The sequence below is a fragment of the Chenopodium album genome, chromosome 20, assembly GCF_948465745.1.
Source record: "Chenopodium album chromosome 20, dcCheAlbu1.1, whole genome shotgun sequence".
NCBI classification, from domain to species: domain Eukaryota; kingdom Viridiplantae; phylum Streptophyta; class Magnoliopsida; order Caryophyllales; family Amaranthaceae; genus Chenopodium; species Chenopodium album.
In genome coordinates, this window is record NC_137853.1 from 37,866,412 (window position 1) to 37,882,640 (window position 16,229).

Sequence of the window (16,229 nt, forward strand, 5' to 3'; positions counted from 1 at the left end):
TTTATTTCAATGCGAACTATCAGCTACCGGCCTATTGTAGATACAGTCATCTCCTCATTCACGCTTGAATCAATTGCACTGGAAGACGAGGCATTCTCTGATAATGGTTTTCGATTCATGAAAGCTGGTTGTTTGGCAAGTGGAAGAGAGGCATTTTCCCCACTCAGCATATGGACTATGGTTGACATGGTGGGACGGTCACTTGGGTCCTCTTGTACGCACAACAACCCAATATGAATGCACTTCAGAACTTCTGACGGAGAGCAGGATTCGTTGAGTTTTGAGTCCATCAATTCTAGTCCTTTATCTTCATTCCATAATTTCCAGGCCTAGATAGTAGATAACATTCAGTCAGTCCAAAATCACAATTGAATAAATCAGTCATTTTATTTTTGAAGGTACTTACATGTCCTAGCAAGCTAAGGCTGTGCTCAAACATAAAGATTTTCGAATTCCTTCTACCACTTATTGTCTCCAATACAACCACGCCAAAACCGAAAACATCAGATTTTACTGAAAAAATCCCTTCATATGCATACTCTGGTGACATGTAACCACTGCATCACAGTTTAAAATAAGGCAATTAGCACATGAATTGTGACACTATATGATGAGGTTTAGAATTAGTTTACTCTACTAAATATTCTGACATACTATGTTCCAACTACTCTCATAGTGCTTGATTCTGTTTCCTTCCCACCAACAATCCTTGCTATGCCAAAGTCTGATATTTTTGGATTAAGTTCTTCATCAAGTAAAATGTTGCTTGGTTTGAGATCTCGATGAATAATTCTTAGTCTTGAGTCTTGGTGAAGATAAAGCAAGCCCCGAGCAATCCCCAAAATGATGTCAAAACGCTTCTTCCAGTCCAAGTATACAATATGCCTTTCATCTTCTCGCAAAATATCACATAAATGACAGTAGTGTTACTAGAAGATAAAGTAATTAATCTTATACATAGATAGGTACCAACTTGGTAATTAACTGACCAAATAAACAAGAGTCTAGGCTTCCATTAGGCATGTACTCATAGACTAATATCTTCTCGTCTGCTTTCATGCAGTACCCAATAAGTCTTACAAGGTTCCGATGCTGGAGTTTGGCTATCAACTTAACCTCAGTCCTAAATTCTTCAACACCTTGCACCGATACAGTTGAGAGTCTCTTGACAGCGATTTTCTGCCCATCTGAAAGTATTCCCTGAATGCATTGTTCCACATAATGATAGGTTATCAAACTTGCAAACATAATATTCTCTGAAGTCTTAATAGATTCTAAAATTATTACCATGTACACAGAATCGAAACCCCCTGCCCCAAGCCTATTTGCATCCGCAAAGTTGTTTGTAGCAGCTATTATGTTTTCCCAATCAAAAAATGGCACGTCTATGCCTACAGTATCATCTTCGTTGAATTCAAGTGAACCTGTCAAATCACTAGATTTACTCAGTGTAAACAGATACCCCCTGTAATTCCTGATTTCCTTGTTTACAGGAAGGGTGTGCAGAGATGCTAAAAGCAAATTTATCATTGAAACCCATATCTAATGTACTTCCTACGTTAAGAAATAGTTGCAATGTTTTGACTTTTACCTTATTCACAAACTCTATTTTGACTATCTTTGATAACTTTTGATAGAGAAAAAACAGTCATCATCTAGGATGCTCTTCGATTCAATCACCATATACTTTCAAAATATCAACTATTTATAATTTTTACTTAATGATAATTTGATATATTAATGGTTGAAGTTATACAGTGACAAGAGTGAAAATAAAAATGATGCAGCTATTTCTAAACGACGGAAGTATTATCTTTTTTTGCAGCACAACTGATATGTTATATTTAATACCTAGTAGGCTAGTAGTATGCAGCATGCAAAAATAGATTTATAAGAATTACCTCGCTTTTTACTTATTCTTCTTTTCCTGGCATGAATGACAAAGAATATACTGCACAAAAGAACAATGGCCAGTGCACCAGCTATGCAAGGAGCTGCAACCTTGAGAGGAAAAGGTACTTTTATGGGACAGAGCAAACATAGTTAAGATTTCATAAACAACAATACAACAGTAATGAAAGATTATAGGCTCAAAATTGAATATTAACAACATAAAGATAAATACATAATTTTTCATAGCTACAGCAGTATCCACTCCAAGTAATTAGATATTAGTGAAAAACACGTACTGATAGACAATTGCCAGCAGAAATGAGTAACTGAGAAGGACATTTTAAGTATCTCACCTTTGGTACATTCCAACTTCAAGCCATCCCAATGGAACTTTGATCGACAGAGGCACCTCTTTTCCACCCCATTCGTGGATTTGCAGCTAGTATGATGGAATTGGTTACAATCGGAGGGTGCATGACAAAGAAATTCTGGTGGTGGCTGCCAACTCATCTCAACTTCAATAAAAGGTTGTTCAGCTTGAATTAAAGGTTGGTCCTTAACAACATTGCAATTTTTAAAAGTATAAGGCAAGGAGTCCTTGAGAGACATAAACAAGTCGATATATTTATTGTCACAATTACTATGCATGACTTGGACTGTAAAGTTTTTTGCATCCTGGTCAATTGAAGTGACTCTGAAGTTGCCTCTTGGAGTAGAAAAAAAAACTTGACTGGTTGTAATGAAAATGGAAGTATGAGGGATCCCCACAATTTCTCCCTGTGCTTAAGGGATAGGGAATAATATAGGTTCCACAAGGACTGCATCCCCTTGAAGTTGGATCTGCCACAGGACAATAAAACTCATGTCAGCGAGGTTTAACAGCATTGCAAGACAGCATTACCTTTCCTAATTTTCTATAGTATGATCACATTGAGTTCAGGGTTGGATTATCTTCACAATCAACATAACTTGATATTTCATAACCTGTATTTATACAATTGAATAAGAATATATGATAGGAGTATATCTGTAATCCCTAAGGCCTAAGCCCATTCTATATAATTCCTTGGTCACTAAGGGATTTGATGCAACTTGTTATTACTTATTTCTATTGCTTAATTCCTGTGGCCATGTTCTCAAGGCCTTAGATCTTAGCGAATTGTCTGAACATTTTACAGTGAGCCTATGGGAGCTGTTTTTCCTCGTGACTTATGTTGCTCGGATCTTATTGCTGAGACAATTGTCTATGAACTTTTTTGAGGCAATTGTGATGGATGGAGGGAGCTGAGGGGGTAATTTAAATAGCAGTAGGAAAGAAAATACCTATATCAGACCGTGTTGTGCGGACAAATAGAGTAATTCCATCAGGAGACTCCTCTTGCAAGTCAGTCAATTCAGTCCATAGCAAGCATTTCTTCTCACCAGTAGTGCGCGCTCCTGAGCAGTCAGCAAAACCATAAGAGTAAGCAACACAATAGCATTGATTAAGACACTGGGCAGTGCAATTTGTTTCAGTAGAACTGGGAGAACAAGTTTTGTTTCCCACTCTCATCATGTTAAATGTCAAGAAAATGTCACTCGAACTATTGTCCCTATCACATATAGACCCAGATCTTCGAGAACACCCCTCAGAAGTGTCTCCCAATTTCCACTTTGCACTAGGCTTGAATCCTGGCAAGCACTTGCACATCTTCCCGTTGTTACTATTGCAACTGCCAAAATTACCGCATTTATCATACAAACTACAACCATCTCTTGGCTCAGACCAATTTAAGGACCAGCCTTCACTTTTGTTTATCCAAAACTGAATCTGTCCCGTGAAGTTTATCACTAGGCGTGTGTTGTTCTGAAGTGGGGAAGTGCCATCAAACCATAATTTAGACAAAGCAGTTGGAATCTTGTCAAAAGGGGTTGTTCCACTCTGCCAATAATTAGGATGTCCTTTTTCATTATTTTCAACAATAGACAAAACATTAGCCGAGCTAGGTTGTAGGGGGAATGTGAAGTTTCCTTGAGCTGGGTTGTTGTGATTTTGCCAAGATGTCAGTTTTAAGGTTGTCGATGAAAGATCTATACTTCCCTCTGTAGTCATCCCGGGAAGAAATGTGTCAGTTGGGTGATCAAAGCTTTGCCACGAGTATGGGCTTTCCTGTCTTAACAAACTTCTATCCACCAAAACTAAGTTTCCACTATCACGCAGACAGAGTGTTGTATATATTTTTAGTTTCGCATAACTACTATAAGTACCATCTGGTGAACTTTGATGAAGGAGCACAGTTGGAGAAGTTTTATTGGAATTGTTCAAGGAAGGAGCTGAATTTGCAGGTCTCGTGGTCTGTACTTGGGCAGATGGAACCCCATTGGTTGACCAGTACAGAAGACCATTCCCATCCAATAGCTCGGCTTTACCTTGTTGAATTACAAGGGAGCCCTTGGATTCCTTCAGTGGCTTATCTCTATTAGCAACCCACACAATTACCTTTGGATTGGACTGACTAACATACCATATGCCCAAATACCTTGTACTACCGTTGTTCCCATCAGGACTGAAGAATCCGAGCTCGAACACTCCACCAGAGGATACTATAATATTGTTTCTAGTACCATCAATGACCTTGGAACCTTCTTCTAAGCAGTCAGCACTGCATTGTAGTATAGGAATGAAAAACAAGAGCATAAGTAAGAAGAAGAAGGAATAACATAGGCACATTATGGGCCTAATGATGATAATTGGCATAAGAAAAAGCAGCATGAACCTAAAGCATCACAATGCTTCACTAAAAATGAAAGCAGCAATCAAATGGAAACAAAGCTGGTGTATCTTTTTGCTATACTACATCAATTAACGAAAACCATATACATTATCTGTAGCTGAATAGTATCTAGTTCATTAGTTGCCACAAAACACGCAGAGAATTGTCAAATTTTCAACACTGGTAGACCCAAGAATAAAATTAAGAAAAAGACTATTTATTTATTGCTACACTATATTAATACAACTTTTTAATTGAGTACTAGTCCAAAGATATAAATTGGAGCTGTCTTCTGGACCATAAATGTCAATTTTGTCGCATCATTGAAATACTGATCAAAAGCTTAGTACATCAAATCAAACTAGTAAATGAAAGACTAGTAAATGATAAATGGAGGGGTTTGGAAATTTCGTCATTTTTAGCTGACTCGAGCGTTTACTTTCAAAAGTACGTAATAACATCAATTATGCCATAGCTGGAACTCACTGTTGTACACAAATTCACAAGCACATAAAGACATTCTCAGTCAGTCAGTCATCAAATTACAAACTTTTCAAATATGATAGGAATATACAAGTAAAAAATTAATTTTGGGCTTTAACAATCAACTGTGTTAATTGGACATTAGTACCCGTATTAGATCCTTGACACTCAGACATGGCACATGGGTAGGACATACACTTGTGCACTTCATTTGAGATCATGGTCATAGAAAGTTTTCACAAAATAGCCGAGTCAGACACTTGGACACATGTTCTGTTCACCTTATTTTCACTTATTTCAAGTGTAATAAGTTCAGATAAATTGGTTCAGGTTTAATAAGTTCTAATAAGGGTTACCCAAATACAAATTACGTACAACTAAAATAAGTTTTAATAAGGTTTAAAAAGGTTTAGATAAGTTCATACAAGTATAAGTTTAGATAAGTTTAGATCACTGAAAATCAGTTGAATAGAACACACCTTAAGGCCTTAATAGTCCAAGTAATATTTTTTGTAGCTTATCAATAAGAAAAAACAACATAACCAAATTAAACATTTTAAGCCAACATTGTCTGCATGATCTTAATTCTTGAACAAGGCATACCCTTTATAAGGATTTACACTTTTGCACTACAATTTATTACTAAGAAGACTTTGGTTCATAAACTCAAGAGGATCTACTGTATCATCCATTGGATGTGATACCATGATAAACTTTTGGGAAAACCTGTCAATTGACTTGAATTAACATTGGATGTATACATGCTCAAAGTACAGACTAGGTGAGTAGCTGTTCAATCCAATGGATATCTTATCTAGCAAAAACCCAGCAAATCCTTATTTTATATTAGAATGATTAATCGCGGTTATTTGGTTAATGTCTCTCTTCAAATGGTTATAACACGCTTAAAAGTCAAAATGTTGCAAGCAATAAGAAAACTTGAAGCTGTAAATATATATATATATATATATATATATATATATATAAAATAAATAAATAAATTAAATAATCCGTAAGTATAATATAGAGCACTTACTTGACACTTCTGGTTTGTCACGTTTTAGAGAACAGAGTGAGAGAGAGGCCATGCAACACAGTCTACTCTCTCAGACATTTCATCGAACAGGTGGTGCTCATAGTATGCATTTTCGCTCAAGAGTTTATTAAAGGGTAGTGTTAGCGGTTTTACCTATATCGCAAATGATATAGTAAATTGTATTCTCTCTCTTTTTTTAATCATTATTTTCTGAGAGAGATTTCTTATTCGGCAAATACAAGTTTATCTGCCAAATAAACGAGTTTTTGTTAATCCAGTGGCATTTCTGTAAATATATTGAAAAAACGTGGTTATTTATTCAGCACTTTTGTTGATTGTTCAATTACTGTGTGAACTTGCATTTACTGTTTGGTGAAGAAATTACACATATACCCCTCAACTAGTATATGAAAAGACGCATATATCCCTCCACTGGTACTTGAAAAGATGATTATACCCCAAATAAACAAATTTTAATTGGGAAATTAACTGGGCACATCTATTTCTTATTAGTTGACTAATTTTAATTTTTGATGATTTTTACTATTTACACTATATTGCAAAAGCTAATGGTCTAAAACAAAGGGAAACCAACTTTTTTTTTTTTTTTTTTGGCTTCAAATGAGGTACAAGACCAAGAAGAGAAAAGAACAAACCAAAAACAGACACAAACAAACTACTGAACCTAAAAAACAAAACACACCTAACTAAACCTATGGAGGAACTAGACGCGGCATCGCCACACCCCTAGTATCCTCATCTATAATACGACTAAGTTCACCCGGCAAACCATTAACGAAAACAAGTTGAGAGTCTTAAACAACTCCGCAGTTGGCCAACCAATCCGCCGCTCGATTCCCTTCTCGATACACATGTGCAACTTTCACTTCCCAACTTGGATCATTTAGCATCTTACGGCAATAAATAATGTCATGTATATTTTCTCCTCGAGGTACCTCCTGCTTGTGTAGAGCTCGAACACATGCCAAGTTGTCCATCTGAACTTCTAGCTTTGCAATATGTAGATTTCGAGCAATTTCTAGGCCTCTAGTGAGAGCAAGCACTCACTTTTAAAATAACTTTTTGATAGGTCAAATAATAATAAGGCTATACTCGTTTCACCTTTAAAAATAAGATTCAACATAAACAAAGTACAAGTTTTAATCAACAAAAATCCGTTTTGATATGTAAAAATCAGTTCAAAACACAAGTTAGTAACCTCACAATAATTTGATTAGTAAAATATTAGCCACAAGACACTACACATCACTCCCGTTGAAAAGTCTAAAGAATGGTTCTTTAAGTCATTTTCATTAGTGGTTTTTTTTTTTTTTTTTTTCGTCGAAAAGTCTAATTGCTTTGTTTGTTTTTTTTAGGGCAAGAAAGTTAAGTTGATCAATACCCATTAATATAGGAAAGAAAATGTAAGAATACTCGACTTTATTGTTTTCATTGGAACAAAAAGATGATAATTAGCTGACTCAATAATGGGCTTACAGCCTTACAATAATGAAAGACTTGTCAGTTGTAACTATTAGCTGACTAAGGTTCACCTTATAATCTTATATACTGCCAATTATATAACAGATGGAATTATTACAATTTCTAAAAACCTCCTATAGCATTAACTTGTAAACATATTAAGCCACATCAGATCAACAAGGCAATACAAAAGAGCAACAAACTGTAACAGCAGTAAGAATTTGATCAGCTTACCAGCATAAATCCACTTCAAGTTTTTGACTTTGTAGAAACAAAAACATAGCCAATGCATCCCACCCTGGAGCAGTGAATAGATAACTTTCTGGGAGTAACAAACTATCTACCTCCAAACCATCACAAGTTCACAACCATTTGAAACTCTGCGAGTCATTCAAGGTACCATGCTACCATAAGTCCCAACCACTCAAAGTACCACCATTTAATACCTCCGTTACATATTATGTGCAACTTTTGGGTATTATTTGAGATACATATAAGTTGCACATCATAGGTAACAACCACAACACTTATTTGACTATCAATACTGTCATATATAGTTACCATCTCCACCTGAGATAGGTTTTCTTTTGCACTGTTTTTACCAGCAGTCCACAATAAATACATGGTGGTTTGTAGATATTATTAGGGACCCTTGATTAATTCCAGCTTATATAGCTACCTTCTTAAGGGACTGAGGACCAGTCCATATGACCATATCAGGTCTCTAAGATAAAATGCAGAATTATTCACCATTTGTGTAATATGATTAGTTTATTGCCTAGTCCATCAGGCAAATATCCCATGAATTGGAAGACATAAGAAAAAGACAATTCTAATTTACAGTTTATTCAATGAGCTTAAAAGTCCAAAATTTTGAGTGGGGCTGTTTTCTGTACTACAAAAGTTGAATAATATAATCATGGGTTATAAATAAAAAAAATAAGTACAGAAAACACAATTGTACTAGATTGCGATTTAAAAGTCTCATTGGAACAATTATAAGACTAGTAAATGATTAATGGTGGTGATACGAAAATTCGTCATCTTAGCTGACTCAAGCATTTGCATACACCTATTTCAGGATAGCCTGCTACAAGAATATCTTTTGTAAATGTTAAGATTATTAACTCCAATAACAATTTTACCACATTCAGAAACATTAAAACCTTAGACATACTGAATAGTATTAGATAGTAAAGCGTAACAGAACCATATCATCTCTAGCCGAAGAATATCTACTTCATTGGTTGCCACAAAAAACACAGAATTGTCAAATTCTCAAGTATCTCAACACTGGTAGATAGACCCAAGCATAAAGTTAAGGAAATGATTACCTTATTTTTATTTATTTTTTTTTGCTATACTAAATCAATACAACTTTTTGTCTCAGTACTTGTCCAAAGATATGAATTGGCGCAGTCTTCTGGACCACAGATGCTATTGATTTAAAGTTTAGTACATGAAACACAGTATAACTAGACTATATCGGGAATTGATTTTGGCACACCCTAAATTGATTTAGGCACACCCCATAAAAAATTGTGTTCTCATATATAAGGGTGTGCCAAAATCACTTTAGGGTGTGCCAAAATCATTTCCCGACTATATCAATTAGTTACCTATTAACATCGTTAGGAAAAGAATGAAAGACTAGTATATGATGAATGGTGGGCTTTAATTTGTCATTTTAAGCTGACTTATACGTTTACTTTTAAAAATTAAAAGTACGAAATAATACCAATTATACCATAGCTGGAACTCATTAGAGAACACAAATTTGCAAGCACATAAAGACATCATCAAAATCAACCATATTACACGACAACAATCATATATACAACACCCACAAACTTAATTAATTACTGAAACAATTATATCAATCAACAGAAGAGGAAAACATGAATAACCTGAACTTGAGAATTCCCAAATTGATTAGAGAAGAAACCAAAGTTAGGTTTTCCATTATCATCAACCCAATCTTCGCAAGCTTTCCAATCATCCATTAAATCTGTCAAAACTACGGGTTGATTCTTGGCGAGGTAACGCTGAACGAAGTCGGTGTAACTGAGTTCGTTGCCATTAATTCGCTCGATTTCTCCTCCGATTTTGAGGCCTTTCTTCAGTTCGTTTGCATCCATTTTTTCGCCGGAATCGGTGGTTGACTCGGAAGCTCCGCCGTAACTCGGTGGCGCTGACGATTCAACACTGTGGATTGTCCTCGTTGTGTTATGTGCTAATGATCAATGGTAAGCCCATAAATTTGAGGGATGTTAGGATTATTGGCCCAATCGTAGATTCGTGTAGGTCGAATGCCCGATTATTTGAGTGTCAAATCGGGTGGGCGGGTCGGGTTTTGAATGATCGCAGGGTTTTGAGGCTATTTAGGTTGAACGATTTTGAATTTGATTCACTTGAGTTTGTGTTAAGTTATTGTGCCCATCTCTAATTTTAGTTTGTGTGTTAGTCTTGAAGGTGTTATTTTTGCAAGACAAATGAGAATCGTACTTTGTGTTTATATGAATAATGTCTTATTAAGTTCCATCAACGGTAAACTTGAACTCGGGTATTCATGTCCAAATATCCAACACAGGTATGTGTCAAGTGTTTGACTCAACTATTTTGTGCAAGGCTTTCATAATTAGTCTGGAATGATGTGTCCAATATCTTACTCATGTTTGAGTTTCGAGTAGCTGACATGGGTACTGGATGTGAAATGAAGAGTGCAAGTAACATACTCAACAAATGAATCTGACTGATTTATCATAAAGATGACCAAGATATTATATGCTTTTTTTATGTTTTCCTACTTTGGAAATTTTACATATTTCTTAATATATGCAAAAATAGATTGTTTCTAGCAACAAGCCTTTGGCCAAGAGATCATTATTTACACTTGTGTGCACGGTGCACCCAAGGGTATTGATTTCTCATTTAAATGATTATTGTCCATTTTATCATCAAATGAAAAGCCAAAACTGTGCACTTGGATGTATATAAAAAATTTCACAGTCTTTAAATGCAATGAGATTTTTGAACTAGGTCCGTATATAATCTATAATTGGAAACTACAAGGAGTAATAAAATCTTTACAAAATTGTATCATGAGTTTAAACAAATGACTAAAATTGCTGAATATCTGACAACTTTCGACAGTCTAATGCAACAGCCAACTGGCTTTCTGTTTCAACATATAAGCTGATCAGACAGAGAATTCCAGCCATCCATCAGTCCGACCACGCACCCAACCACACTGCTACACAAGCCAGATTCGTTCAGCTTTATTTCAACGCGAAACTGTCAGTTACCGGCCTATTGTAGATACAGTCAACTCATGCACGCTTGAATCCATTGCACTGGAAGACGAGGCATTCTCTGATAATGGTTTCCGATTCATGAAAGCTGGTTGTTTGGCAAGTGGAAGAGAGGCATTTTCCCCACTCAGCATATGGACTACAGTTGACATGGTAGGACGATCACTTGGGTCCTCTTGTACGCACAATAACCCAATATGAATGCACTTCAGAACTTCTGACGGAGAGCAGGATTCATTGAGTTTTGAGTCCATCAATTCTAGTCCTTTATCTTCATTCCACAATTTCCAGGCCTAGATATTAGATAACATTAAGTTAGTCTGGAGTCATGATGGAATAAATCAGTCATTTTATTTTGAAGGTACTTACATGTCCTAGCAGGCTAAGGCCGTACTCAAACATAAAGATTTTTGAATTCCTTCTACCACTTATTGTCTCCAACACAATCACACCAAAACCGAAAACATCAGATTTTACTGAAAAAATCCCTTCATATGCATACTCTGGTGACATGTAACCACTGCATCACAGTTTAAAATAAGCAATTAGCACATTACTCATGAATTGTGACACTATGTGATGAGGTTTGAAATTAGTTTACTCTACTGAATACTGTGACTTACTATGTTCCAACAACTCTATTAGTGCTTGCCTGTGTTTCCTTCCCTCCAACAATCCTTGCTATGCCAAAGTCTGAAATTTTTGGATTTAGTTCTTCATCAAGTAAAATGTTGCTTGGTTTGAGATCTAGATGAATAATTCTAAGCCTTGAGTCTTGGTGAAGATAAAGCAATCCCCGAGCAATCCCCAGAATGATATCAAAACGCTTCTTCCAGTCCAAGTATACAGTATGCCTTACATCTTCTCGCAAAATATCACATGACAGTAGTGTTACTAGAAGATAAAGTAATTAATCTTATACATTGATAGGTACCAACTTGGTAATTAACTGACCAAATAAACAAGAGTCTAGGCTTCCATTAGGCATGTACTCATAGACTAATATCTTCTCGTCTGCTTTCATGCAGTACCCAATAAGTCTTACAAGGTTCCGATGCTGGAGTTTGGCAATCAACTTAACCTCAGTCCTAAATTCTTCAACACCTTGCACGGATACACTTGAGAGCCTCTTGACTGCAATTTCCTGTCCATCTGGAAGCTTTCCCTGAATGCAATATCCCACATAATGATAGGTCATCCAACTTGCAAAAAGCATAAATCTGTTTGGTTTAACCAAGAATCATTACCATGTACACTGAACCAAATCCTCCTGTTCCAAGTTTATATGTGTCTGCAAAGTTGCTTGTAGCAGCCAGGATGCTTTCCCAATCAAAGAAAGGCACGTCTATGCCTTCAATATCATCTTCCTTGAACTCAACAGAGCCTATGACATCATTGATAATCAGTGTAAACAATTTCCCGTGAGTGCAGATTTTCAGGAATGCAGAGCAGCAAAAAATTCTGTATTTATTTATTGCATTCTTTATTTCCTTGCAAAGTTGAAAGATATAGCACACCAAATATCCTGATTTTATAATATTTCGGTATAATTTTTCAGAAAGGAATGGTAAAGCCTACGTACCTTGTTCAATTAGTCTTCTTTTCCGGAAATGATAGATAAAGAAAATCCCACACAAAAGAAGAATTGCCAATGCACCAGCTAAGCAAGGAGCTACAACCTTAAGAGTGAAATTCACTTTTGTAGGACAAAAGTGGACATTTTCAACATTATTATATGCTCAGTAAAAAAAGAATTTCTCAAACATCAGTGGTAATAGGGTTCCACCAACATTCACTTCCAAGCACTGAATATCAACTAAAAAGCCAAATATTTTAAGCAGAAAATTTTTTGGGGTAAAAATTAGCACTGCATCATTAGGAGCTTACCTCTTTCACATTTTATCTTATATCCATCCCAATGGAACTTTGTTCGACAAAGACATCTCCTTTCACCGTTTCTTGCCACTTTGCAAGTAGTATGAGGCCAAAATTGACAATCTGAAGTAGTTTTACATGCAGGTTCTGGTGGTGTTTTCCAGCCCATCTCAACTTCAACAAAGGATTGTTTAACTTCTAAAAAAGATGATTCTTTCATAATGTTGCAGTTTTTAACACTATATAGTGAGGGATCCTCATGTGATAGAACAATCGAGTCCATATATCTACTATCACACCAATTGCCATGTCTGACTTGGATAAAAAAGCTCATTTTTTTCAGGATCGATTGAAGTTACATTGAAGGTGCCATTGGAAGTTAAGAAACTAACCTGCCCTGTTTCCACATTGCAGTGAAAATTATTGTATAATCTATCCCCACACTCTGTAGCAGTGCTAAGGGGATATGGAATGGTATAAGTTCCACAAGGTTTGCAGTCTCTTGGAGTTAATTCTGCAACAGGGGTGTATGCACTTCATGTCAGTTTCAGTATCTCATGTTTGACAATGCCACACTATGACAGCAAGTATAGTTTCACACTTTCACTTATCCTAAACAGTCAATCTCCGTGGTAAACATGTACTTTTTTTTTCATATGTCATCACTAATTACCACACCTAGAAAGGCGAGTATGAGAGGCTAGCTAATAAATGTGAATCATGCATTCTTGCTAGCAAAAATGCATTATCTTGGCGTCTAGAGGGACATTTTATAGCAGTTTATCAACAAACATTAATGCAAGTAACAAGAATTATGACATGATACCTAAGGAGATATTAAAAGATATTCAAGTTGAAGCAAAGACAAAACATACTTATGTCAGATAGCGTACTGCGAATGAAGATGGTAAATCCATTAGGATAATCCTCTTGCAAGTCAGTAGGTGGATTATTCCACCTCAAGCACATCTCATTTGATGTTGCTGTACAGTTAGCAGTACCACAAGAGTACGCTACACAATAATCTGCAAGGCATGCCGCTGTACAATTCTCAACTGTCCCATTTTTATCCGGAGTGCTCACTTTCATCATTGGCATCCTCAAGAACAAATCTGTGTTGTAATCTCTACCACAGGGCTCTGACCTTGGCAAACAACCCTCGGAGAAGTTTCCTGAACTCCACCTGTTTGGTTGACTAGGTTTAAAGCCTGGAAAGCACTTACACACCAGCTCATTATTACTATTGCAACTGCCAAAGTTTCCACATACCTTGTACAAATTACACCTATCTGTTGGCTCAGACCAATTAAGAGACCAGACTCCTTGGCTATTCAATTTCCAAAATTGAACCTGTCCATTAAATTTCATCACTAATCTCGAATTGTTATAATCATCCGATGGGAAATTATTAAGCAATAAATCAAACAATGATTGAGGTGTCTGATCAAATGGTGAGAATTCACTTTCCCAATAATATTGTGATCCCTTTTTGGAAATAACCAATTTATTTTGGTTATTCCCTTGAAGCTGCAACATGAAATCATATTTGCCCTGTGCAGGATTGTTACTAGTCTCCCATGATGTCAAATTACTAACAACCATTTCAGGAAGAAATGTGTCAGTTGGATAATCAAAGCTTTGCCACAGCAATCTATCTGTTCGCAGACTTCGCTCTATACTCCGAGATAAAGATAAAACTAAGTTACCATTGTCATTTAGACATAATAAGATGTTCGTGAAGTTGGCACTCGCTGACGCAATGGGACTGTTTGATGTATCAGATGACCAGTAGGTTGCACCTTTCTTATCTAACAGCATGGCAGAACCATGTTTTATAAGAAGGGAGCCATTGGGTTCCAACAGTGGCTTATCTCTATTAGCAACCCACACAATTACCTTCGGATTGTGTTGGTTATAATACCATATGCCCAAATACCTTCTAGTATCGTGGTTCCCATCAGGAGTGAAGAATCCGAACTCAAACACTTCACCAGGAGATACTAAAGTATTGTTAATAGTACCATCCATAATAGCTGAACCATATTTTAAGCAGTTGCTTGCACTGCATTGTAGCATAAAAATCGAAAACAAAAGCACGTATAAGATGAAGGATATCAAGATGGGATAAGATAGGCACATTATGGACCTAATGGCAATTGGCATGAGAAAATGCAGCGTGAGCCTACAGCACCACAATGCTTCACTATTAATGAAAGCAGCAATAAAATTGGAAAGCTGTTAAGTGTATCTTTTTGCTATAAAGAATCAATCAACAAAAAGAAGCTTAGACTTGTCAAGATTTCAGCAACGGTAGACCCTAGCATGAATTTAAAGTTACAAGGAAAAAGACTACTAACTTGTTGCTATACACAAAAACAATACAAATTTTCACCAATTTAGTACTTACACAATAAAAGCTGTTTTCTGAACCACTAATGTCAAATTTGTCGTATCATTATTGAATTATTGATTAAAAGCTTAGTACATGAAAAACATTAAAAGTTATTTGTTTTAGTAGAACAGTTATAGGATGGAAAGAAATAAGACCAGTAAATGATGATTAAGGTGGGGTTTCAAAAATTTTGTATCTTTAGCTGACTTGAGCGTTTACTTTGATTGAGGAGGGAGATTTTTATCGATGACTACACGAAATAATCAAATTTGGTTCATGTAGCCGACCCCAGTTATGGGATTAAGGCTTTGATTCTTCTTAGGGCCTGTTCTCTTACGTTGAAGTTCAGTTCAGTTCAATTCAGCTCCTAATTTCCTTCTCTTATAAAAAATTTATTTCAATTCAGCCAGCTCAATGAGAACGGGCCCTTAGAGCAACTCCAATGGTTGTAGCTAGGGACTTGCCTGCTATGTTAAATAATCCCTAGCTACTAGCTTAACCATTGGAGTTAGAAAATGCAATTAGCTTTGTTAAGCAAATTAGCTTTGTTAAGCTAATTTGCTTGGAAAAAAAACTTGCTTAAATAAAACAAGTTAGAATAAATAAAATGAAATTAATCAACATAAATTAAGGAGGTGTGATCCATTCAAATAGTAAGCTATTAGCTAGCCATTGGAGCTAATATGACAATTAGCTTAGAAACTTATGTGGCATAGCAAGCTAATTTGACAATTAGCTTACCGTTGAAGTTGCTCTTAGTACTTGCAATACTTTGAATTTTGCATTATTACCATTCTCCTTAATTATTGCTATAACTAATCCGCAATTGTAATTTGTATATCCAGTCAACTTTATATTTACTTTTTATCTCTAATAATTTAAAGTATAATTTTAAAAAGTATATAAGCATAATGTTGATTTGTTTAGCACTTTAGCATGTAAACATGAGAGGTATTTTTTTAATTTTAAATACTTTGACTGAAAATTCACATACTCTACTTTGA

The 16,229-nt window shown here is 35.8% G+C and overlaps 1 pseudogene across 1 annotated transcript; it reads right to left on the minus strand.

Annotated features, from left to right (window-relative positions):
- Nucleotides 1-23: 23 nt before the first annotated feature.
- LOC145597178 (uncharacterized) lies at nt 24-14,996 on the minus strand (annotated as a pseudogene). The gene is made up of 20 exons (XR_014103306.1): nt 13,709-14,996; nt 12,846-13,347; nt 12,541-12,654; nt 12,206-12,342; nt 11,913-12,123; nt 11,582-11,819; nt 11,328-11,478; nt 10,953-11,251; nt 9,555-9,852; nt 8,327-8,371; nt 7,795-7,849; nt 5,098-5,131; nt 3,217-4,535; nt 2,247-2,733; nt 1,902-2,018; nt 1,288-1,424; nt 990-1,200; nt 655-892; nt 407-557; nt 24-329 (listed from the first exon to the last, which is right to left on the minus strand). The product of XR_014103306.1 is annotated as an uncharacterized LOC145597178 (transcript).
- Nucleotides 14,997-16,229: the final 1,233 nt, after the last annotated feature.